Below are 6,808 nucleotides of genomic sequence, written 5' to 3'. Positions count from 1 at the left end.
CCTCCTCCCCATCAACAAATTTGAGGGTGCCACGCCTGTTGTGCTGTGCGGCGTTGTTCTATAAGACAATAAAAATTTTGACACATGCAAAAATATATAACCTGAATTTGCTTTTCTACACTTCATATTGTGTTTAAACGTTTGAACAAATCTTTCAGCCTCTCCATTAGTAGATGGATGGTATGTAGCTGAAAATGTATGCTTTATACCATTGACTTTACAAAATTCTTTAAACTCTTGTGAGGTAAACTGTGGACCATTATCTGTAACAATTCTTTCTGGAATACCATGCGTTGAAAAAATTTGCATTAACTCTTTTATTGTGGCGTAAGACGTTGTTGTCTTCATTGGGATAATTTCTGGCCACTTACTGTAAGCATCTACTACTATCAAAAACAAATAATACAAAAAAGGACCTGCAAAATCTATATGCACTCTTTGCCATGGATACCTGGGTAACTCCCACGGGTGCATTCTAGCAAATTGAGGATTGTTCTGTTGCATAACACAATTCATACAATTCTTTATATAACATTCCACATCTTTATCTACACCTGGCCACCATACAAAAGTTCTCGCAATTGACTTTGATCTTACAATACCTTGGTGATCAGCATGTATTTCAGCCAAACCTTATTTCTCAGTGAATTAGGAATAACTACCCTGGAACCTCTCATCACTATTCCTTGTGTCACACTCAGTTCATACCATATATCCTTATACGGTTTACAATTTTCCTCCTTTCCACATAAGTCCCTACCTGTCATTAAACTCTCCAAAACCTTACTAAGTACTGGGTCCTGCTTGGTACTATGTGCTACATCTTTCGCAGTTATTGGTACATCATATACAGAAATTAACAGAACACTGTCATCATACTCTTCTGGAGCTTTGTCTACGGGTAATCTGGATAAAGCATCTGCATTACCCATATTTGATGTTGGACGGTATTCTATATCATAGTGGTACGCTGCTAACGTAACTGCCCAACGTTGTAGTCTTGCAGCCACCAACGTAGGTAAACTTGCTTTTGGACCCAATATTGCTAATAAAGGTTTATGATCTGTAACAAGTGTGAACTTTTTCCTACCATAAAGATACATATGGAATTTTTTAACTCCATAAACTAATGCTAAACCTTCCTTTTCTATTTGAGAGTAATTCCTTTCTGCCTTGTTCAATACTCTAGAAATGAATGCAATTGGTTTTTCTGTTCCATCTGGCATTACATGAGATAATACTGCACCTAGACCTATGTTTGATGCATCACATACTAATTTAACTGGCGAATCCATTTGATAATGTACTAAGAATGTAGGTGATGTTATTTCCTGCTTGATTCTTTCAAAAGATTCCTGACACTCTTTTGTCCACTTCCATTCTACACCCTTATTCAACAGATTATACAATGGATGTGCAATTGTAGACAAATTCTGAATGAAATTCCCATAAAATGTTACTAAACCTAGAAATGATTGTAATTCCTTAACATTTTCTGGCACTTTTGTTGATTGTACAGCTTTAATCTTCTCTTTAGTTTTGTGAATACCCTTGCCATTTATTACAAAACCTAAGTATTCCACTGAATCAACTTCTAAAATACTTTTGTTCTTATTTACTCTAATATTATGTTCCTTCAACTTCTTCAGAACTGTACGCAATCTTTCTCTATGTTCTCTTGTATCTTTACCCGCAATTAAAATATCATCTATAAAAATGAATACTCCTTGCAGTCCTGAAAAAATCTTATCCATTGTTTGTTGCCATATAGCTGGACTACTTGCAACTCCATAAGGTAATCTCTTTGGCCTAAACAAACCTAAGGATGTATTTACTGTACATAATTCTTGTGAAGTTTCATCCATGGGAAGCTGTTGAAATGCTTGTCTTAAATCTAATTTAGAAAAAACACTGCATCCTGACATAGTTGCAAACATGTCTTTCGGATTTGGTAAGGGATGTTGAGCTACTTGCAGTTGTGGATTCAACGTTACTTTGTAATCTCCATAATACCTAACCTGTCCACTTTCCTTCACAATAGGAACTAATGGTGTAGCCCAATCTGAATATGTAACTTTTTCCCAGGAACCTTCATTTTCTAATCTCCTGATTTCTGTTTCAACTGCACTTTTCAATGCATACGGTACTGGTCTCGGAGCAAAAAATCTAGGAGAACTGTCAGGTTTCAAAACTAAAATTGCCTTTGCGTTCTTTACTGTACCTATTTTATCTAAAAATACGTCTTGAAACTCTGATATGATGTTATCCATAGACATTTCATTTTTGTTTTCATCTTGTCTACCTGCAACCTTCAAAATACTTGGCCAATCTAACTTCAAATACTGTAGCCAATCTAAACCTAGCAAAGTTTGTCCATTACCTTTTACTACTGTTAATGGCATTCTCTCTAATTTCTGTTCTTTGTACTGTACTTCTACGTTCGAAGCACCTATTACCTGAATATCAAAACCATTATAACTTTTCAAAACTCTATTTGTACCTTCTAATAACAAATTAGGAATGCTTTTAGCCATTTTCTCAGACATAATTGATACATCGGCTGCTGTGTCAACTTGCATCAAAATTGGTTTACCATTGATGATTACTTCTACCATGATATGTTTCTTTGTACCTTTGTTGACTGAGTTTATGCGAAACGCAAAATCAGTTACTGAACTAACCTGATTATCATGAACATTTTCCTCATTATTCTCTTGACCCATAGTATCAACTGTAGCATTTATTTTCTTTGCGTACTGTTTAGGAAATCTACAAGCAGTTGCAAAATGACCCATCTTTCTGCAATTCTGACATGTCTGTCCAGTAGCTGGGCATTTCTTTGCTTCGTATGCAAGATGATCAGTTTTACCACACCTAAAACACTTGGGTTTTTCCTGTTGTTTCTGTGTATAAGCCTGATTCTGATATTTATGAACATTAGTGTTAGGCACTTTTCTATGACTAGGCTTTGTCATATTCCTTCTCTGATTCTCATTGGTTTCCCACTTAGAACCTACTGTATTAATTTTAGAATTTTCCATTCTATTGCTTGTAGAACTACCTATTATGTTACTTTGCCTATTTGATTTTTCTAAAGCTCTGCCTGTTATCAATACCTTTTCTAATGTTAAATCTTTATCTTGCAATAATTTCTTTCTTAGCTCTTCTGATGTGCAATGTGCAATTACTTGATCTATGATAACATTTTCTAACTCTAGAAATTCACATGAAACGGCTAAATTCTTTAGCCTAGTCACAAATGCATCTAAACTTTCATTTTCTTTCTGATAAGCATGCGCTGAAAACTGGTATCTTTCAAAAAAATTTATTGACCTGAGGAGCAAAATATGTGGTAAGAGCCTTAATTGCAGCTTCACTTGTGTCATCTGTAGGCTGCAAAGTCTTAAACACTTCCCGAACTTCCCTACCTGCTGTATGAAGTAATAATGCCTTCTTTTGTGCATCCTTCATGTTCCCTAATGCTTCTAAATAAATCTTAAATTCCTCACACCACTGTTGCCATCGTGTTGCAACAGAATTAGGCTCAGCAGTGATGCTGAAACCTTGTGGGTGTTCAATATTAAAAGGCATTTTGTTTGCTTACCTTAATAACTTTGGTAGGTTAAGCTACTGTTCTGCAGTCACAAGTGTACTTCCTACCTACCTACCCAACTTTAAATTTCACCCTTTTGTGTATTTGATGAAATTCCTATTCTGCTGCTGGTAAAATCTTCATTGGGCGATTTTACTCTTGTCCCCTGATGTAAAAACGGAACTTCTCTTGTGCTGGCCGTCCTTGTGCATAGGGTCCAATGCTTCTCCCTGCTTGTCCGTCGTCCAAAACGTCGTCACTGTGGGATTTGGTACTATGGTAGGAAGTTTTATTAACCATAATAATTACCTGGAACATAGATGAACAATCGTTAGTAATTATTTCTCAGCTGATCCCATCTGATGTCGTCAATTTGGGCTTGATGGTTAATAAGACGTTGGTATTCTAAAAAATACATTTAATGTATAAAAGACTACATTGTACTGTTTACTCTGTGACAGCTAACTCCCAAGTGTGTATGGAGCATCTTACACAATCTGCCAAACCAAAACATTGCTAAACAAAAGAGCATCGCTCTGAAAAGACTTAAATCCTACTCCAGTACAAATTATAAAGAATTACATCCTATCTTTGAGGTAATGAACAAATGTTTGAATCCTAATACCAAAACAAATCATTACTCTTATGTATAAAGCATAACATGTCTTATTCATGCAATATGATGCAATGTTGCGCAATACCTGCAACACTTGAAATAATATAGTACATTATAATAATACATAACAATACCCTAACAAATACAATCTAACTATTCCTAACAAGTTGACGATGGCTGGCTTGATTGAAAGGCTTTCACAAGCTCCACTAATGACATCAGCAGATTATCACAGGTCGTGATCACGATAATTAAATACAGGTATAATTTTTATTACCTTGGGACAGAGAAGTCCCCTTGGTTTTTACTGAACCAAGGGTAGTACACATAATGCAGGATAAAAAGTCCTTGCTGCAGAAAAAGGATATCCAATAAAAAGCTAAACTGCTTCACAAAGTAGCTCTGCAATAGCGAGGAATAAATATAGTTTCAACAGTAATTGTCGTGCCCTTCAAAGTTGGAGGCTCAGAAACTCACTGAGGAACCCTCCTCCAACAAGCCCCTTCATACCTCCGTTCACACAGGATCGCAGCTACATAACCCACACCACTTGAAAATATAAAACAGCCGTTAGTACTCAATAAACAATAACATAACCACCAGTGAAAAGACAAACTATTAAAGAAAGAAAACAATACGTCTATACTTAACCTTATATATAAAAAAATTAAATAATTTGGAAATATATAGCAACTATGTTACAATATATATATATATATATATATATATATATATATATATATATATATATATATATATATATATATATATATACTGTATATATGTATATATATATATATATATATATATATATATATATATATATATATATATATATATATATATATATATATATATATATATATATATATATATATATTCACCAAGGAACATTCCCAAATTTTGGTTTGTATCCAAAATAAAACTAAAAGAACTTAAAGAGACTTTTCCTCTCTTGGCTCCTCCCAGCCTTACTTCTGTTCCTCAACGGTCACCAAGATGACTGGAGGAAGCAGCAGGGCCTACCGGAACTGCATCACAATCGCTCGCAGTTCCTTCCTATTTCAAACACGCTTCATTGCCTGTTTCACATCTATCCTCCAATAATATATAGCTTTCTTCACTCCATCCATCCACTCAAAACTTTGCCTTCCTCATATACTTCTCCCATCAGCTTTTGCATTCATCACATTCTTCAGCAGACAGCTCCTTTCCATTTTCTCTACATGGCAAAACCACCTCAACACATTCATATCCACTCTAGCTGCTAAATCATTTAATTCATCCGTTTTCACTCTCACTACATCGTTCCCAACCCTATTTAATCAAGATAAACCAGCGATATTCCGCAGACACTCCATCTCGAACACATCCAATTACTTTCTCTTCATCATTTTCATTCCCCACAACCCGATCCATATAGCATACTTGGTACAATTTATCATTCAGAGCTCGCTCTACATTCATTACTAAGCCTCTAGTCTTTATCACTCTTCATATCCCCAACACTATATCCTACATTCACTCACTGACATGCATCTACTTCCACTCTACCATTTGCAGCGACTACAGATATTGAGTACTTAAACTGGTCTACTTTCTCAAGTAACCCTCCATTCCACATAGAATTCAACCTATCACCATTCTCCCATGTGGTGTATCTCATAACCTTACTCTAATCATCATTAACCCTAAACTTCCCTTTCTCTAATACTCTTCCAAAATCGGTCACTAATCGACCTAGATTCTCCTCTGAGTCTGCAACTAGTACTCTATCATCTGGAAACAACAACTTATTTAGCTCCCACTTTTGATCCCTTTCGTTTATCAATATCAATCCTCGTCCAAGCATTCGAGTCTTTACATTTCTCACCACTCTATCAACAAATATGTTGAACAACCATGTCGACATCACATATCCCTGTGTCAGCCACACTTTCACTGGAGACCACTCACTTACTACCATTTCCTTTCCTAACACACGCTATGGTGCCTATATAGAAACTCTTCACTTTTTGCAACAACCTTCCACTAATTCGAAATAACCTCATCACATTCTACATCACCTCCCTATCAACTCAATCACAATCTTTCTCAAGATCCATAAGTGCAACATTTACATCCTTACCTTTGGCTAAATATTTCTTCCTTATCTGCCTAACTGTAAAAATCTGGTTCAAACCTCATCTACCTATTTAAAACCCACGTATATATTTGATATTGCATCCTATGTTGTATACATAATCCCATCAATTAGTGTTCTACCATACACTTTTCCATACAAAATCAGCAATACTAATACCCCTTGAATTGAATCAGTCATGCATATACTATATATACGGTATATGTATATATATATATATATATATATATATATATATATATATATATATATATATATATATATATATATATATATATTTATATATATATATATATATATATATATATATATATATATATATATATATATCTATATATATATATATATATATATATATATATATATATATATATATATATATATATATAATCTTGCTGAATTGCCCTATGTTGTTGATATTCAGGCTAATCACTTTCATTGTTGGTGAAACGATAAC

Source organism: Palaemon carinicauda, chromosome 16 (assembly GCF_036898095.1).
Source record: "Palaemon carinicauda isolate YSFRI2023 chromosome 16, ASM3689809v2, whole genome shotgun sequence".
Lineage (NCBI taxonomy): Eukaryota > Metazoa > Arthropoda > Malacostraca > Decapoda > Palaemonidae > Palaemon > Palaemon carinicauda.
This window is presented reverse-complemented; position numbering follows the sequence as displayed.